We start from the raw sequence: 20,024 nt of genomic DNA on the forward strand, positions 1-20,024 counted from the left end.
AGTATTCCCTGTGTAATTAATGGGGATGCTGTCATCAAGGGTTGAAAGCTGTGTATATGTTTAAACATTAACTAAGCAGCTGTCCTTGCCTTCTGCTGATGGTGCGTGGTTTTGATCCTGCTTCTCCATTACGGCGTTCCATCAGGCTGTCTGGCCATACCACACATTTTGTACCACAGTGCTTGTTAGTGTTGCCTTTTTTGCAATAGCCATTGAGAAGGTGAATAATTTAACCTCTGAGTAGGACCCCAATAGAGGAACTGAAGCAAAAATAAGTTTGCTGCATAGAGAAATGTGCTGATATTCTTATTTGTGCTTTCTATTGCTTAGGTCCCTCCTTAGTGTTAGAAGCAGCAGCTCATTCTGTGACCTTTTGCTATCATCACAATTGGGGTTCCAATTATTTCACTTAATGTAGGTCATCGGGTACACAGCATTTTAAAATTAATTCATCCTTTATGTCTGTTGAATAAAAATTTAAAAATTGACCAAATAATTATTTTAGAAATCAGCAAAAACCTTCATGTTTTTGAAGTGGCTTATTTCCATGGGGATGTGCTATCTTTAATATATTTATTATCTGATAATCTAAATCGACTGCAATTGTTGAGGACAAAGACAAGCCTAGTTCAACTTTCAGAAGACTTTTCTTTGGATCTGGAATGGATGTAACCATTGGAAAAAGTAAGGCTGGTTTGGAAGCAAAGATTTTCTCAAAGGAATTTTTTACTTCTGAATGGCTGCAATTATCACATTACCTTTTTCCCCCTGCATGTTACATTCAGGTTCACAGTAATTTATTATCACACAGCACAGCTGAAAACTACTGTTTTCTTGGGAGTCACCTTGAAGAGTTTTCAGACAGTCCAAATCTGTCATTGTGTAAAATTGTGCATGATATGCTGTGTGAACATAGCCTATCCCCCACTCTGGAGATTTAGGAAGCTTTGTTAGACCCATGCCTGGGGAGAATGAGGATGGATGGCCCTCTGCTCAGTGCGCTGCGCAGTAAGAGGACACCCACAGAGGGCTTGTGCTCAAATCAAGAGAGTGATGTATGCAACAGAATGATATAAGCAATTATAGTTCCTAAGATTAATATTTCCTGCTGAAATTCTGTTGCTTCATGACTCTTTTTGAAAGGAATTTTGCAAATTCAGGTGCATCGAAGCACAATCCCAATGAGACAATCCCACTGCAGCTAACACTGACCAATTATTCAAGCTACCAGTGTGTCATTTCTGGTGGCCAGCTCTCCATGCCCTTATCATTTCTGTAATCTTCTTTTCACTAAATCCTTTTCTAAACAATTACTTAAGAGAGAAAGCAGTACCAGGTAAAGCAGGATTAAAATTCTGATCTTCTAATGAACTGAGACTCAGAAAAATGAAGGTATCTCACAAATATGAAAGCTGTTAAGATTTAGTTTACTTACACTGAATAGGATTAAAAGGATTTTGACAACCTGCTGATATTTCCTCTAAGGCTGTCCTCCCCAGCACACTACCCCACACAGTCATGTAGGAGCCTATTGAGGAAATTGAAGAGTACTCTGAGTTTGAAGGTTTAAAATAAATCCTTATCTGAGTCATAGAATTCGTGTATAAAAAACACTGAATGATGTTCAAAACCTGGTGATGGATAAATCTTTGTGATGTGGTGAAAACTTGTTATTAAAGAGACTCTTTAAACAGCGGTTTTATTCCCATTAGGGCATAACAGTCCCAATACTCTTCCCACACCTTCACAAGAATGTGCAGTTTGCCCTTGGGAACATATCTGGAAAAATACTAGCACCCTCCAGTACCTGATGGGAGCCTTACATGTGCAGGCAGGGCTGGCTGATAAAAGTCTCAGATGTACCAGCAAGGCTGGCAGGCTGCTGCCACAGCATTTTCCTCCCAGAGAAATTAAGTTTTGTTTGTTTGTTTGTTTTTTAAAATGTAGCAGGTGCCTTGCTAAGAAAAGCAGTCCAAGCTGTGCCAAAGCCCTGACAGGAATTGATGATTAAAAGAGCCTGTAGCTATGTGTCTTCTCCTTTGGTGAGCATAACTGTGCTCAGGAAGCTTTGTCACTGCTAAGATTAACCAGCTGTGAATAAAAAAAAGATTGAAGAAAAGTACCTTACCATTTATGTTCCTAGAAAAACAGGATATCTTATGCTGTGTGCAACAACAGAGCAAGCATTTCTTGCCTTCACAGAAGATGTGAAATTCTGCTATGACACAGATGTTGATGTTTTCTGCTATCACCTTATTTTACTCAATATGAATTACTCTTTACTATTATCAAGTGATTTTGAACAGCATCTAAAACCAGTCAAAGCACTATAACAGATCTGACCTTTCTTGTAGCTTTCTTTAGATTATTTTTTTCCTAAGAAATGTGACTATTTTCTAATTCCATCAATTTTGGAGTTATTCTCCACACTATCTGCACAGAATATCTCTACTCTGCTAGCAGTATTTCCAGCTGATGGTTTTACCCATATTTCTCATTCATAGCTTCCTTCAAGGCCCATGGGAGACAGAGCCTTTCATTTAAAAACTGAGTTTATAGATTTGCTGACTACAAAAATGCCCAAACCAAAACCCCGCTAAAGACCTGTACCTGAAAAGAAATAGCACCTAAATTTATCAATTTAAAATACATATATTTAAAATTAGCCATATGAGGTCACCATTGTATGTTGGGATTTTTAATATTTGGGACTGACTGAACTGAGTTTCCTTACATATATATTTATTTCTCTGTAGTGTCACTAGTCAGAGGTTGGTGATGAAGGGCTGACTGACTACATCTTTGCTAATATGTGACCTAATCTCCTCTGGCTTGTACCATCAGAGACTCTAAATTTCTGCTGATCCAAACCCATGAAGACATGTAAGAGAGTGGTGGAGTTTGTAAGCATAATTACAGTGTTTACAGAAAACCTGATCTGCAGAAAGAAAAAAGTGGACTAACTTCTGAGCCCACCAGCTCTCCCAAAGCTGTCTTTGATTTCCAGTCTTTTACGTACCAAACTGCAGGTACATCGACCCTGTGGGAAAAAGACTCTCTGCTCAAAATCACACAAACTCTACCAGCAGCTCCAAAACTTGCAGTTTTGTCAGTGTGTCTATGAGTTCTGCAAGCTGTAGCAAGATCCTGGCAAGCTGGGTTGCTCACTTCTGTTCAAAGGGCTTCCCACCAGGCATTAGGGCTGCACAGGGCTCATTCAAGGGAAATTAGGTGTCAGCTCCTGGACCTGGCCGTGTTCCCAGCCATGGGCAGTATGGTCAGCCTGAACAACTACACTGCCCTACAGTACCAGAGGCACTGGCCACCCGTGTTATTGCCATGGTAGTCATGACTGGGCTGTGTCCCCTCCTGGCTTCCCCAGATCACACTCACAGTGTGAGCCCCGCTGGGTTCACCCATGGCTGGGGGCACCGCAGCCTCCGCGGCACAGCGAGCTCTCCTGAGGACATGTCCCAGGAACAGAGGCAGATGCAGTGAGCTGGTAATGGGAAACAAGTGAGCAGACCAGATAAGCTACACCAACAGGACCTGTAATCTTATGCACCCATTATCCAAGGAACTTTAGAGTTACTGGTGATAAAGCAATACTTTTCTGATATCATCATAATGACAGATTCAAAAGGGTTTCTCACCTTCATGCATTGTGCATGTATACACAGATAGCTGGGTGGGTTATGTGAAAAACAATTCCCAGGCTCTTTAAAGTTTGCCTTCTCTTTGTTACTACATGAGAAATAAAACTACAGGGCCCAACCTACTGCTCCCTGATTTTGCTCAGTAAGGGGAGGCATTTTTGCATTTTGGAGACAAACTCTGACAGAGCACTCAGCAAACAGAAAAAATAAACCCCAAACCAGTCCCTTGCCTCTCTGCTTCTCTCACCAAAATGAAAAATATGAAATATTAAATGAAATTACCTTAAAATAAACTCAATTTTAATAATATAGTTTGGTTTTGCTCCATTTGCTTCTTTGCCTTCTGAGTATTCTGAATTTCTCTGCATATAGGAGAGTGAGATACACATTCTTCAGATAGAAGTTTTAAGTGTACATTTTTTGGCTTCTGACTGGGTTTTGAGAAGACAAAAATCCTTGAAATCAAGAAAGAAAGCACAGAATTTATGAAACATTCTTCAGCTTGGGATAAGCTTAGTACAGTTAGCCATACAGTTAGCATAGCTGCACTGTAGCCATAAAAAGAAGGTAGCAGATTTTTATGAAGCCAAATGATCCTGTCAGATTGATGGCTTAGGCAGGAGAAAAATATATTATTGTCAAATATATTATTGTCTGACAATCAGAAACAAGGAGAAAAACAAAAGAAAGGGTCTGGCTCACTGTAGGAGAATTATAAAATACCTGGACAGAGGAAAGCCTCTAAGAACAGTGTGAATAACACTCATCTTACTGAGTGAGGGCTGCCTGATCCAAGCAGAGCACATACATATAAAAGTGAAATCTGGTGTGATTTCCTTTGGAAATTACTGATGTTGGCTCATTTTAAGAGCACTGAAAATTGAAGTGTCTAAACTCAGGGAATTCCTATAAACCTACATCTCTCCATTCTTACATACTAGTACTACAGAACATCCATCATACTCAGTAACACCCACTTGTAATTAAACAGTTTGTTCCTAGGTGCAGCAGATTTTTACTGCATTTTTAGGAAGAAACATTTTCCTAAAAATAGCAGAGATCCAAATAACTTAACCAGTAATTTTTATCTCTCTTTTTTTGCTCCAAAATGTGGTTCAAACACAGCAGAGCAGCATCACAGAGATGGGCTGAGATAGCTGGTTTCCTAAAGCTTTTCAGCTAGGTCATCAGTCTTAAAAGGAGGCTTTGATGTGCCAAATTAGGGGTAGAAAGTAATTTAACCTGGGTTTCCCATTTCAAACTATGTCAGATATGGACATCCAAGATTCCTCATTAACTGTTTCCTGGCACAAGCAAGAAATTCTCTGACTCCAAGAAAAGAACTGGTATTTAACTGGATGGATGAGCTTTTCCCTGACCTGGGTAAAAATCAGGTAAATCTGAGCTGTGTGGGGATTCTTCCACTCCCTGCCTACTTTGAGTTGCCTCCAACCATGCTCAGTTACTCTCATCTCTGCATTCTGGCTTTTGTGGGTGCCGCCTCTATGACCTTTCCTTTTCCCCCCGGTTCTTTGTTCCTGCCATCTCTGCTGACTTCTAAAGAGAGGAGACCTGAGACAAGATACTGTGTGCTCCAGGCAGCTGGAGTCAGGGTCCCTGGAGCCTGCTGGCACACACTTTAGCCACTATGTGCTGGTTTTGGCTAGCATTGTGCTAATTTTCTTCACAGTGGCTGGTATGGGGCTGTGTTTTGAATTTATGCCAGACACAACATTGATAATATAGAGATGTTTTCATTACTGCTGAGTGAGGCTTGCACAGAGCAAAGGCCTTTTCTGCTTTTCATACTGTCACTCTGGTGAGGAAGTTGGAGGTATTGGAAGGCTGGGAGGAGACATGGCCAGGACAGGGAGCCAAAGGGATATTCCAGATCATATTACATCATGGTCAGTTTATAAAATCGAGGGAAGAAGAAGGAAGGGTGGGGGTATGCTTGGAGTGATCTCATCTGTCTTCCCAGCTCCTGGAGATGGCTGGACACATGCAAGCCCATGGGTAGCAGTTAATTAAGTCCTTGTTTTGCCTTGCTTGTATGCATGGCTTTTGGCTTTTTTTGGTCTTTCTATCAACCCAAGAGTTTTCTACCTTTTACTCTTCTGATTCTGTTCCCAATCCCAATCCCTGGTGTTAGTGAGTGGCTGTGTACTGCTTGGCTGCTTGCTGCCTGGGGATAAACCACAGCATCCCACCCAGCTGTGCACCTGTATTTCTGTCAGTTCCTGCTTTGAAACTTAGGTCCTATTCCTCCAGTTTCCCAGTGAGTACCTGTGAGCCCTTTTAGCTCAGTCCAGCTGTTTCAGAATACTTGTAAAATTCTTTTCAAATTTTTTTCAGGTCAGCATGACTCTGGACAATTTTCTATTTTTTAACAGGAGCATCTCTTTATATTTTCCCTGCATTGCATAACAGGTAGAGAGTTTGGTTGTATTACAAAATGCCTGGGCTGGGCTGCTTGCATTTTGCTCAAATGTAGCTGAGAATAGAGAGGGAATGTCCAAAACCTGAGATCAGAAATCAGCAGGTCTTGTTTTAACAAGCCAGTTGCTTCCACTACAGGCTTTTTGCTGAGTGTGCAAACAGCAACAAAGGATAAACTTCAGTGCCCAGGTGGTGTAACTGCTCCATTCTCTTCCCAGTGGCTCACATCTGACAGCTCCGTGAGCTGAGCTGGAGAAACAAATGTGACACCTTTCACTTCCTTCATGAATCTCTCAACATTTTTCCCACTTTCATCTGGACAAAAACCAAGTCACTGCATTTGGTGCAACATGCCTGTTCAAGATCAGGATTTTCTGTATGTGACCTCAATTCTACCATTTTGTTAGAGGTTTAACTACCTCCCTAATTAATACCTAGGGCCCTGATGGTGTTGCCATAATAGATGTTGGAATCTTGACTGCTGTAGTAGCGATGCACACAGAACAACATCAGAATGATGACTATAGAATCTCTCCATCCCTCCTGGTGCCACTGCAGATGAGAAGCCTACTATTACTTGTTACTATAAATATTTATACATCTTCCAACTCTGCAGCAAGCCCCAGAGGAATGAAAGTAGAGTCTGTTTCCAACTTCTAAGTGTCCTTACACTTACCATATAAGCAGAGGTTTTGATTTCTGCTTCCATGTTTTTTTGCTTTTTATAGTCAGACACTGTCCCAGGGACTTCCAATCTCCTGAGGCAAAGAAGTGAAGGAGAACGATCTTCTAAAGTTTTAGCTGTATTTTCTTCCAGTTGCTAACTTCTCCTGTCAAATCTACATCTGTTTCTATCTTATCATAGAAATCATAATGTCAGAAGCCAGGCAATATGGCTGGAAAGGACCTTGGGAGGACTTTGGCCCTGAAGGGATCAGCACTAACACTGCATTTCTGATGGATAGCTGCATAACTTGTTTTTGACAACTTGCAAGGAGATATTTCCCACTCTCTCAGAGATTTTTTTTCTGATGAGAATTAATCTTTCTTGCTGCAGTTTAAATCCATGATTTCTTGTTCTGTCTTCACTGAATGTTCATTCTCTTACTTTTTGCAGAGGCTGCCTGAACTTTTCAGGTAATATTAAATATGCCCTCAGTTTTCTCCTTTCTGTTTAACAACTTTTCCTGATCCTTCTTGTTGCCTTTTTCTGACCTTCCCAGACAGACACAGTAAGATGGTCTTTATAAACTTGCTGATTCTTTATTTCTGTCAGTGCTAAACACACTTTTCAGTAAGTACTAGCAAAAAAATTCATTATGACTCTGTGGCTGGTCCTTCTGCAGAAACCAGTTTAAAATATACTTTTATTCTGAGATGTATAAAACCAGATTATGAGGATAGTTACAATCTTTGGCTTTGTTTTCTTAGTCATCCTTCTGGCAGAAATACAACAACATTTATGCAGAAAGAGCTCCAAAACTCTTCCATGTACAGACTTGCAAGTAGGAGGAAAGGCAATTAGAGACTCATTTATGTGTAGAAGGAGAGGCAGGTTCTTTGTCAGGAAAATGAGCAGAATTTGAAGAAATTAGTTTCCAAATGAGGAATTAATGGTCCTAACCAGAGAAATTTAGTCCTAACCAGAGAGATCTGGGGGTTGCACCATTTAAATACACAGGTGATTCTTTGAAACTGTATGAACAATATACTGAATGCTCAGTCTTAACTCTGCTGGTTAAAAGCATTCAAACACTACCTGGGACATCTTCTCCATGACCGGAATATTCTCCTTATGTCACCAGAAATAAAGCAGGAGCTTCTGCTTGGTTCCCTGCCTGTGCTCCTGACACATGTGATCACTTGTGTTGATTGAGGCAGATCGAGCCCCAACTACATCAACTACATGGGATAAATGCTAAGAGCACCCCCAGAATTTGCATCACGTAGTCTCTTCCCTGTAAACATTTATTGCCTGCATTCCTCTACCTACACTGACAATTCAGCAGACTGTTGAGAACTCAGCAGATATATTAATTATATTCCAGTGCAACTTATCTGCTGCCTGGACACAGAGCTAACTTCATTGTGCTGGAAAGGTTTTAGATACTATTTTCATTAAATAAAGTTTTATGAACTGTGAACCTGAAAATGACATGGTAAGTTTATAAGATATAAGATACAGTGCTGTTATCAAGATCAAGAGGCTTCTATACACATGCAGTATGAAGCAATCTTTACAGTCAGAGGTGCTTGAATCATAGAAAGTTATGGCTGGGAAGAGCTTCCACAGATCAGCCATTCTACCTCCCACCCAGACACTGGATAAATTCTACATACAACTTTCCTGGCAGATATTTGTCTTGTGTCTTGGTAAAAGTCTTCTATGATAAAGCTTTTCACAGATTTCTTCAGGCAATTTATTCCAATGTTTAACTATACTCAGTCATTTTCCTAATGTGTAATTTAGACAGAATTATTGGAAGAAAAAAGAGTATGATCAGAGAAAGGTAATATTTTTATTTATCACTAGTACAACTGCAATAAGAGAGTGACACACATATCTTGAAAACACTAACCCAGAGAGACCTGTGTATAAGCATACGTGGATCTGAGCATGGCAGCAGCAAAACTGACAGGGAGTTATGCAAACGAGGTGGCTGGAAGTGCTGAGCTCTGACATTTTACTGAAGTTCCTCCCTCTCTGGGTCACTGATGGCTGAGCCAGTGCTGTGAAGTAATGCTTCTCTCCATGTAGATTTCACAGCTCTGGGCCTTCACAAGGGACATCTCCTTCAGCAGCAAGTGCAGAGCTCATTCTCGTTTATCAGCACAGATTGGACGGAGGAACAAACTCTTTTCATAAATCACTCTGTTGTGGAGCACTCATGTGAGCTGAGGAAAATTGGGTTCAATGCCCTCTTTTGCCTAGTGAGTCCTGACTCATAGTTTGCACTCAGGTGCCCTGTCTTCAGACTGCTCACAATTTTCCGCTTTTGCAATGCCCTGCTTGACATGGAAAAAACTTTAATTGCACGGGAAAGCAAGAGTGTGACTTACAGCATTGCAATTAGATTCTTACAGTAAAGCTTGGAACAGTTGGTTTGGGTCTGGCCACAAGGATTGCATCAATATTTTATGCAATATTTGTTTCATATAAAATGCAAACACAAACTTTGGCTGAAAGAGCATCACCCTCCAGCCCAACTGCCTCTCTCAGGAATCACGCTTACTTTCTGTGACTCACTCAGCATTTAACTTTTCCACACAGTGGAACAAGTTCAGCAGGTGAAGCAGAGCCTTCCCTGCCCTTGGTTACACACCCTTTGGAAGGTGAGTAATGGTGGTTTTAATCCTTTCCCACAAACCTTGTATCCCAGTTCTTGGTGATTGTTGCAGGGTGTTTAAAATACTTTCTATCTAGCTACATTTTGAAGGAGAATAGCAGCTTCCATTTGGCTTCATGTGGATCCAATGCTGAGAGCTCAGCATGACCTCAGCATGAGACAGAAGAGTATCTGGGGGGACACAGACAAGCAAGGGGAGGGACTGAGCTGCACACGGCCATCCCAGTGGTCCCAGAAATGGAGTTGCAGAATTGAGACCATTGCAGAAACTCCCCTTCCTTCATGGGGAAGTACTAACAAACACAGGTCTTGAGGGTTGAACAACTGGACTTAAATTTACTGCAAACAGCTGGAGTTAAATTTGAATTGTCTTCCTAAGAATGTGCAAAAGAAGTAGAAATCTGAAAATTTTTCATGTCCTGGTGAATGAAAATTAGCCTTATAATACCACTAATGTGTTAGGGGACGCTGACTGCTTTTAAAAATGTTATCCTGCATTTTAGAGATCAGGACACCAATTAATTAATGCAACCTTCTTACTGCTCTTCATCAAAGAAATTTTATCTAATTATAGTAGTTTACTACAAACTTTTCCTCAGGGAGTTTCAGACTGTGGTATTGCTAGGTGTGCTGAATTAATTAAGGATACACGTTTCTAATTCAGCCATTCAGAAATATTTTAGAGCCTAATTCTCACAGAGTTTCTTATCTCTGTTGTTTTAATTTCTATTGTCATGAAGTTAATTCTGGAAATTACTAAATAACCAGTAGAGAGAATCTGATATTGAAATTGGCTTGCATAAATGTGGACAAAAGAAAGAAAGAGTTGAAGAAAAAGGCAGACCAGGAAAGCAAAACAACAGCCTTCAAAAAGGTAAATTTGACTAAATTCAGGTAGTGCATCCCAAAAATTTCATGGGAAGTTGATGGGAAGGAAGGTTAAGATAAGAAGAATGGCTGTCATTCAGAAAGAATTAATAGGAAAGACAGATACAGAAACAATCAGAACACAGAGGCAGCTTTCCTCCCTGTCATTTCATCACTGACCTCAAATTGAAGAGGAAGAAGAAACGAAAAGGAGGTCATGTTCATAGTTACAGGAAGAGAAGAATGAGGTTGAGCAATTACAGACAGGATCCGAAAGACCTAGACATAAAAGAAGATGTCAAATAACAAGAAATTCAGCTTTAAACAGCCTTAGTAAGGGAAGAATCAGGAAAGAGGAAGGCCTCTGCTTCACTTGCAAATGTGCTTGATGTGGAGAAGGCCAAAATATTCAGTTCTTTTTTTTGCTTTTGCTTAAAATAATGGGCTTAAAATAATTTTGCTTCAATAATGGGCAGGTCTGTATTAATTAAGTCCAAAAAGTGTAAGATTTCAACATAGGTGAAGGATGGGATAGGGAGATCTTGGAAGGTAAAATTCTTACATGTCTGGGGTTTCAGCATGGCTGATAAATTGTTCAGAATGATGTTTAAGGACAGGCTGAGGTAACCTCAGTGGAGAACATACAAGAAAGGAACTAAAGAACTGGAGGGAAGACAGGGAATAATGGCTCTTACTAACAACAATTAAAAACTAATTCTAAGTATTTGGATACTGAAAAAAATTCTATTACTTGCCAAACTACATGTCAAGAACAAATTATGTAATTTCAACATTTTCTTCTTCAAAAGAAAAATTGTGCTTACAGTTCAGGAAGGAGTAATATGCCATCTGTCCTGACTTTAATAGGGACTTTTGACACTCCCTTTCAATGTTTCTACAGTGGTATTTAAGAGGATGGAAACAGAAGAAAGGCACAAGCAAAACTGTAATTCTCCATGAATCATTGTCAAAATGGAAGGAATAATTTTTCTACAAGGTCATCATTTAGGTTAAATTCGGTTTTCTACTTGATATAAGAATAATTTTTGTTTTCCATGCTGCCATGGAATGTAACAAGAAGTAATGAGCTTAAGTTTTAGAAAAAATTCATTTTAGACATTAGTAGAAACATTTCTAATTGTGTCACAAAGAGAATGAACACCTTCAGAATCTGTGTCCCTGGAAGTCTGTAATAACACTTTAAACAAACATAAAATCATGGAATGGTTTAGATTGTAAGGGACCTTGAAGACCATCTGGTTCCAACACCCATGTCATGTGCAGGGGCACCCTCCTCTAGACCTAGGTTGCTCAAAGCCTTATCCAACCTGGCCTTGAAGAATTACAGAGGTGGGGCATCCACAGCCTCTCTGGACAACCTGTCCCTGTACCTGATCACCATCACAGTAAAGAATGTCTTCCTTACAGCTAATCTAAACCTACCCTCTTTCAGACTGAAGCTACCACATTTGTTGGGGATGAACAATTGTAGTTGACTCTGACTCTTCTCTCCCTTTTTGCTGTAATTAGAAGCATTCAAAGAAAAAAACTGACTACAAATGCAATAATTTTTCCTAACTCTAGAAAGTGAAAAACTCTCCCACAAATTCATAGAGTCATGCACTTGCACAGCTTTGAGAATTGAAACCTCTGTCACATCAAATATCTGTGATGTAGGTGAAGATCACTATTCATCTGTATCTTTTATCTTTGTTTCCAGCAGCTGCAATCATAATTAAATTCCAGCATTGCTGTTGTGGTTCATGTTAAAGCTTTTTGCTTTGCTGTGGCATAGCTGAGACACCTATTAGTCTCTGGTGATATTAATTAAAGAATGAACATTGATGGCAGAGAATATTAAAAAGGGTTTGTTGTAGGAGAAAAAGACCTATATAGAAATGCAGGCATTTATCAAGAGAAGCAGTAGCAACATGGAGAAAATAACTCCAATGAGTGAACACGACAACAGAGCTTCAGCAGATCCAGTTATTAAAAAGAAATGTCAGTGTTGCCTCCTTAGACTCAGCATGTGCACTGCTGCCTCCTGGGATAGAGGGCTCTGCTCCAGCAACACCCTCAAATCTTTGCATGTCCTGATATGAACAGCCATAAGAGAGGAAGGACAAAAATTGCTGAGCAAACTAAAGAGTTCTGCTGAAAAATATTGACAGAGAAAAGTCTACCAGCCTGGAACTGTGATACAGGGTACTAGACTTGGGAAAAAGAAACATGCTTGAGAAATGAAGCTGATATTTTTGAAGTACACCTGTGTACCTGTAAATCAGAGACATCCTGAGACACTAGTGATAGGCCCCAAAATAAGAAGTCTGAAAAATACTGTCTGAAAAATTTGAAACAGTTTGGGAAAACAAAATGGTTCTAAAGGAGCAGCAAACAGCATCATCTGTTGGTTGTTACCTGTGCAAAAGTGGAAATTCACAGCATCTATTGGCTGCTTGAAGTGGTGATGTCCCATACCCTCTATGCCTCTATGATCTAAAAGGCATTTTTGTCCAAAGTGAAGCCACTGTCTCTGAGTACTTCCTATGCTTCACTTGTTTTTCTTTCCTAAGCAGGTTAAATCCCACAGAAACTTTAAGCAAGCACCTAGATGCTCACCAGAGATGTCTGGCTGACTCCAGACTCAGATTATCTCCAAAGTGAGAACTTTGCATAATTATTTTACTGAATTCCCTTCCATCATGGTTTTGGGGGATTGTCCTACCACCTTTGGGATGGCTGGGTAGCCCTCTGGGGTCAGTTTATCCTCTCCTTTGGTATGGTTTGGCCCCTTCTGAAATCTGTCTAATTCACCTGATACTGGCCAGTATTATATACCCATAGAAATAATCGATTTTAATCTATTCGCTAATTATGTTTGTAATAACCTGCAATAATGTATACCCCCTTTGTTGCTACTACAGAATTGTCTGCTGATATTATCTGCCATCTGCCAATGATTGATTCTATGTCATCATTTTTATTGCTTGATATATGTACATCTTAATTTTATTAATCATATCCATTTGCTATTGTTGATTTTTGTGCTATTAGTGCTAACCTGTAATGAGGTAGAGAAATTTAGAGGGTAAAAGTCTCCATGCCTTTGTGTATTCTGGAGTCCTAGAAACCACAGCCATGATCCCTACTCCCCTCAAGCCAGGTAACCCATTAGGTTGTGACATACCCAGGCATGTGCTTAGTTTCCCTAAACATGTTCCCTGGTGCCATTGGGAATACAAGTGAACCTTCAGGTAAGGACACGACAAAATGTTTTGCTGGATGTGCACGAAGCTGTAAAAATCAGTAACATCCCACTACAGGATCACATAGGAGGTTCAAGAAAGGGAAAGCACAGCTGCATTAATCAAATGGCTCTGGCACGGTGCTGGTTTGTCACTGCTGAAAATGGAGGCTCAGGGATATAAAGCATTTTTTTCGTGATGAGAAGAAAGCATTTGACTCAAGGTCTCCTAGCCTAGCCATGAAAAAAGCAAATTAATGGGCAAGTTAAATTAGTATTTATCAAGTAAAAATTTAAGAATTTAAACTTCATCATCATGGATTAGTAGGGAAAATTTAACTTTTCCAAACCAGTTTTTTTTTTTTTCTTTATGTATGTGGAAAATAGCTAGGTAATAAATATGTACAGTATAGATGTATTGAATTTGGTAGATTAACATAACATTTTCTCCTCATGCTACCAGGAGTCATTTCCATGGCTCTTGAATGTGCCAGCATGAAATTAGTAGAGCTACACATAGAACTACCTTGCCCATCTAGGTTTCCTCCCCTGCCTTCAGTTACCTAATTAGTTCAAATTGCATCAACTACAATCTGTTTTAGCGTGGCAAAGTACCTGCTGTGTGTCTCTTCAGGCCCACCTACGTACCTGCTGTGAATGTTTGCTTTAAAAAGCCAGTGAACTAAGAGCCAAAATTAAACCAAACCAAGCAAATTCTGTTGCATGAATTTTCTGTTTACCCAAGTATCTTCCTTCTGGTGGAAAGCTATCGCAAATTGCCCTTTCTATCATTAGCTTGCAAGATCTCTGCCACCATAAGAGAGCCCCCTCTTACATGCCCTTTTTAAAACTAAATGCATCCTGTCAATGGTGTTGCTGTCTGAGTTCATTAAGTTCATGCTGTCTCTGAAGTCACTGATATTGCAACAATCAGGGTGGAAGTGGATTTGCAGTTCCTGCACTGAGTTTGGAAATGCTAGGGATAAATTTTCACAGACTGTAATGGAAGAGTCACACATCTGAGACACTGCCTCCGTGTGTCATCATGACTGTGTTGAAACATATGAAGCAAGTGAGGAGAAAAAAAGACATCAAATGAAACAAAATTTTAATGAGTATGTTCAGGTAAAGATGAACAGAGCAGAAAAATCTGTCTTCTTTTGCTGTCTACATTATCTCAATAGCTGTAATTTGATTTGGGGGTTTTTATTGTAAACTGATGCCGGTTTTATAAAATCAGTAGTCTCTTTATAGGTTAAACTGTAACTGAGTTTTTCCCACTTTCTTATCTTCTGTTCCATCCTCTATGCAGATGCTGCCTTTTCTTGTGAAAGTTCAGCCAATTAAATAGCTTTTAATATTTGTGAAAAATTAACTAATTACTTATTTTCATAGATGTTCTGGTAAAATAATTTTTTTTTAAAGAGATGCAAATTATCTGTTTTCCAGAAAACTCAGTCTAAAATCTTTGCTATGGATTACATCTGATCCACAGGGCTTTGTATAGAAGCAGACCTTTCAGGACCAGAACCATGTGTGGAGTTGGAAGTAACTGGATTTAGTGCTCATTTCAAGTAAATCAAGGGATGTATTTTTGCATACTTTTTTTTTTTTTCTCACTTCTTGAAGTATCACTCTAAAAGGGAAGGTAGGAGGGTATCCTATCCTAAAGAACTCCAGTGAAGGACATGTTTACCTGAGAGAGGGAATGGGGTTGTGATTTCTCGCTTTCCTTTCCATTCTTTGAATATTTTGTCCATCATTCTTTCATTTAAATAAAAAAACAGAAACAAAACCAAAACCAAAACAAACCCTAGACAATCAACTCTCCAGTCTGGATTAGCCAGGAGACATAATCCACTTGACTTCAGCTGAGATGCACTGAAGATTATAATGAAAACTTTGGGAAGAAGAAATTAACACTAGTAACAGAGTCTGCTGAACTGGAGGAACTAAATATAGAGTTGGGATGGCATTTCCTAGAATCTCAAGTATTAGGCTTAAGAGTTGGCAGGTACAACCAGCAGAAAGAAATGCTTCTGACTAATAACTTCTGGCTAATAACTACTAGTTATAAATTTTCCAGGATATTTAAATAAAAGATAGGAGAAGTTAACTGGACTGGAATGTGTACTGTGGAAAACATATTTTCTCTACTAATTGATTCATCTAACTGAATAGCAGTGGTTCTCAGTGTCAGCCACATAAATGACTGTTGATGGGAGTCATTATGTCCAGGTTTGCACTTCCTTTCAGTAGAAACTGCTATTAACATCTAAGTGCCTACAGAAGCAAAGCTTTTTACCTCCCTCTGCTATGGCAGTTTGTCATTATGAATTCCATTTCAACACAGCGAGCTGAACAAGGTGCACAGATGAAGTGGGGGTACAATTTACTTTTACACAGCTATTACATTGCTAATTACAACTACATAAATATTGAAACAAGAATTTCTAATAACATTAACCATTACTCTCTTTTTAATGTGTTTTGCTGGAGGACTGTTGAGAACTGAAACCACAATTTCAAGTATAATGAAGCAGAAATAAAGGGTGTTTTTATTGTTTTTAGCTTTCAGTGGTGAGGTGATTGTTTGCCTACAATAGACCAATGCAAATATCCAGTAAAGTGGAGGTTTATGCCATTAATAAAGTCATTATGATGAACTGTTACACCTGAATTTACTTGTTTTAATTCTGGAAAAACTATAGAAAATTGAAATCCCTGCAGAGGTTTTCTATATACCCCTATAGATGTCATCATGCCTGTTTGTCATGAGAGCTGGAATGACATTCCTAAAACAGAAACATTCCCTGCAGGTACCACCAATATCAGGTGGTACCAAATTAGGACCTCTCATCCCTGCTGCTGTTGGCCTATTCTGGCCAAGTTCCTCTCCTACCTTCCCCAAGATCCCACACCGTAGCAATCCCCAGGTCAACACATCTCAGCTGGGACCCTCTTCCCTCAGCTATTAGTCCTTGGCCAAGAACCTCAGTGCCAGAAACAGCATTAGGAGCTTTGTCCAAAGGGAAATTTGCAACTGAGGAAGGAAGGCCAGTGTAGTTATCTTGCAATACCATAAAGAAGTCATAGTACAAAAGAGAAAAACCATGCTGAACCCCGCTAGAGTAACTTATTTTAATTCACCCTGAGCTGTATTAAAGAGCACTGCAGACATTACAGGACATCTCTCTCTTTTCACTATTTGCTTTTAGGAAGCAGAGTACCTTGGGGTCTCCCCAACAGCCTGTGGAGATGTGCTCGGTTGTGTCCTTATGCTGGGCATGTCCTGGGTGGTGAGCCCTGGCAGGGCATCTCCAGATGTGTTACAGGCAGGGCAGGAAAGTCTTTTCCTGAGAAAATTCTTTTCGTGGGAGGCAGCACCTCTCAACAGCCACACTGAAATAAACAATGAACCTTCTGTCAATGCATTGGCATTCAACCTCTAGGCCTCAGCCTTTGTAGGCAAGGTTATAAATACAAATAAACTTTTTACAGGATGCAGCACAGAGACCATGGAACCTTGAAATAAGCAGATGTGTTACCTGTCCATGCTTGAGCAGATCCTGAAAAATATAGTCTCAATATACTATTGTACAGGGACAATGCAGACACAGCTACAATAGTTCCTTTACATCATCACAACACATTTGGAGGCAAAAATATAGAGCTTGTGTTCTCTCTGGAAAATAAAACAGTTGTATCTCAAAACTCATAAAGACCTGCTTATTTGTATCTGGGCTTGTTGTCCCAGGGTTGTATCTGCATGCAGATTAATATGTGCATGCCCAGAAGATTATCTGGTAGGATTAAAGAAAAGCTTTTAAAAAACCATGTCCTAATTTATGACAACAAAAAATACAGGGGAAATTCCTACAGAATTAAATGCAGAATAATCTAGTGACTTGCATGGTTTTTATATTATTTTAGAATTCAGAATTGCGATCTTTTGTGATTGATACCACAATCTTCAACATACATTGAAAAGGAGGGAACGTTAATTCTGCTGGCACAAGTACTGTTTCACACTCCTTCTCAAATCACAGAAAAACAGAGATAAAGTCCACAAAATATTTTGGCATAATTCTTCTGAATAGCTCTCAGTTATTGTATCCGACAATAACCACAGGGAGCAGGAGGAGGGTGAACGGGAGGCGTGGGAGAATGTTCTCCGAAGGACTCCTGGTGTTTCCCTGGCTCCGGCTGCCATCTAGTGTTGTGCCGGGAGCGGTGAGGGGCGCGGCTCCCTGCGGGTTTGCGCATCTTCCCGAGCCCGCCCTCCGCCTGCATCCGCGGGCAGGATGGAACGACACGGAACCACCTCTCCCGGGACAGCAGCAGAGGAAGATGTAACCCAGAAAGCTGAAGAAGAGCTCATATGAAGTGATTTCTCAAGTATTTGCAGTACAACCACTTCTAAATAAAGTGATTCACGTGGTTGTAAACGTAGTCTCTGCAGAGCTAAGGAAAGACATAACAAAATACAAACCTTAATCTTCCAGTGTGTGAAAAGGGGAGGTTGGTTTGCCTATTGCTGTGGCACAAACATTGCTATTGTATTTTCTTCCTCTTTTCCTTCCCATTTAATGGGAGTACAGAAGGCCCAATTCCCAGGTGAAGCAACTTTTGTATAGAGAGAATCACCTCAGTGTAAAAATCATCATTGGGATTGTGCGAACCAAGTGTGACACAGTGTATGCAGGCAATGTACCAGTCATCAAGACAGGCTGTAAGCTTCTGGAACAGGATGTACAGTCACCATTATTTTTAGCATCTTAATAGCTTGAATTGTGCTAGAAATTTAGTTCTGCTTTGTTTTGGGAGAAAGCATTCCATTCTTTAATCCATTTTCCTCCTCAAACAGGTGGGAGTTTGTAGCTCTTTCATACAGTGCCATAATGTGCTCTCAGCTGAGCACAGTCCTCCAATTTGTTTGTTCCAAATGCTGCACATGGCTTTGAAGTGTGTCTGATTTTCTTTGCCCTGTTGTTTTAGCAGGCAGACAGCAGATAGTGGGCACAGGGGACATTTCAGAAGCTCCTGCTGATCTTTAAGAAGCTGCAGATCTTTGTGTGAAGATTGTAAACTGGAGAGTGATGTGACAGGCTACACCCACTGCTGCTCTTGGTGCTGGACAAGCAGTAATCCAGAGGTGGAACGGATTATGCCATCCAGGAGAGCTGGCTGACACTCCTGAGGTGTCACATCATTGACATCCTTGTGATGCTTGGAGTTTCTGCAAATAAAGGCAGCCATGCCAGCTGCTGTAGATCCAAAACCAATGTGCTGTTGGAGAGTTGCAGTTTAGCAACAGGATCAGACTTGTGAAGGAAGTAATTACCTCTCTCACAGGTAATGAATAGAACTGAATCAGCAGCTGGCTTTGAGAGGATGGGAAGAACCTCAGGAAAAGAAAGAGAGCTTCCTTATTTAAAATGCTTCTTTACCAAGGCCACAGAATGACATTTTATATCTAGTCAGAATGCCTAGTTCCCACAGACATTAGACTAAGCAAAATTACACCACAGCTTTAGGTCACAGATATTATGAGGGATAGTCCATATTCCATAAGGGGAGGTGGGGCAGAGGAGGGATTTTCTGCAGGGCTGTTTAAGAGGGCTGAGCAGATCCTGAAGCCTTTTGGGACTATGGCAATATTTCATAGTGGGAAAAGCTCTAGAGGGTTGCATCTACTGGAATATTCTACTTTGCAGCTAGAGCAAAGCTCCACAGCCCACAGTCATAGGAAACAATCACAAATTATCAGCAAATCAATAAACGGTCAGTGATGGATGATTGACAGGACACTAGATGAAAGCTACCTCCCCTCCTGCATACACAGCAGTGCTAGAAATCACTATTACCTATTTTGTAGCACTACTTGTTTAGTAGTAGCAGTGATAGTGATGAATTCCTGAAGTTGTTGATTTCTTTTCTAATTGAATTTTTACAACGATTACTGTGTCTTATATTACTGTGCAGATGTATTCAGCAGATATTTAGTAAGTTTTCTCCATAGCCAGTTGGGAGAGAAAGGCCCACAATGGATTTGGCATGATTTATACCCATTTAAGTGTTTACCATTTGTGTCTGGTTTCCAAAGTAAAAATTTTATGCTTCAAAATGTTATTGGTATTTTAACTTTATTAATTAACTAAAAAGTATATTAGTAACTAATAAGGGCTAAAAATCAGTCCCCTATGCTGAAAACCTTTGTTAAGACGAGTAGTAAGCTCTGCAGTAAGTGTAGTGACAATGTTTACCATTTAAATTCTCAAAGGCAAAGGGACTGGTTAAATTTACTCATATAGTCCTTTAATTTCCAGTAGTATTTTTAAATTTTTTTTTCACTTGGTGTCGTTGCTGACTCCATCCTTTTCATCTTCTTGCACCTGTAAATTTTGAGTGTTCTCCACTCAGAGCTGAGGTTCAAACCACAGTGGAATTTGCCAGGTGAAGTCCCCTATT

The sequence above is a fragment of the Poecile atricapillus genome, chromosome 2, assembly GCF_030490865.1.
Source record: "Poecile atricapillus isolate bPoeAtr1 chromosome 2, bPoeAtr1.hap1, whole genome shotgun sequence".
Taxonomy (NCBI): Eukaryota; Metazoa; Chordata; class Aves; order Passeriformes; family Paridae; genus Poecile; species Poecile atricapillus.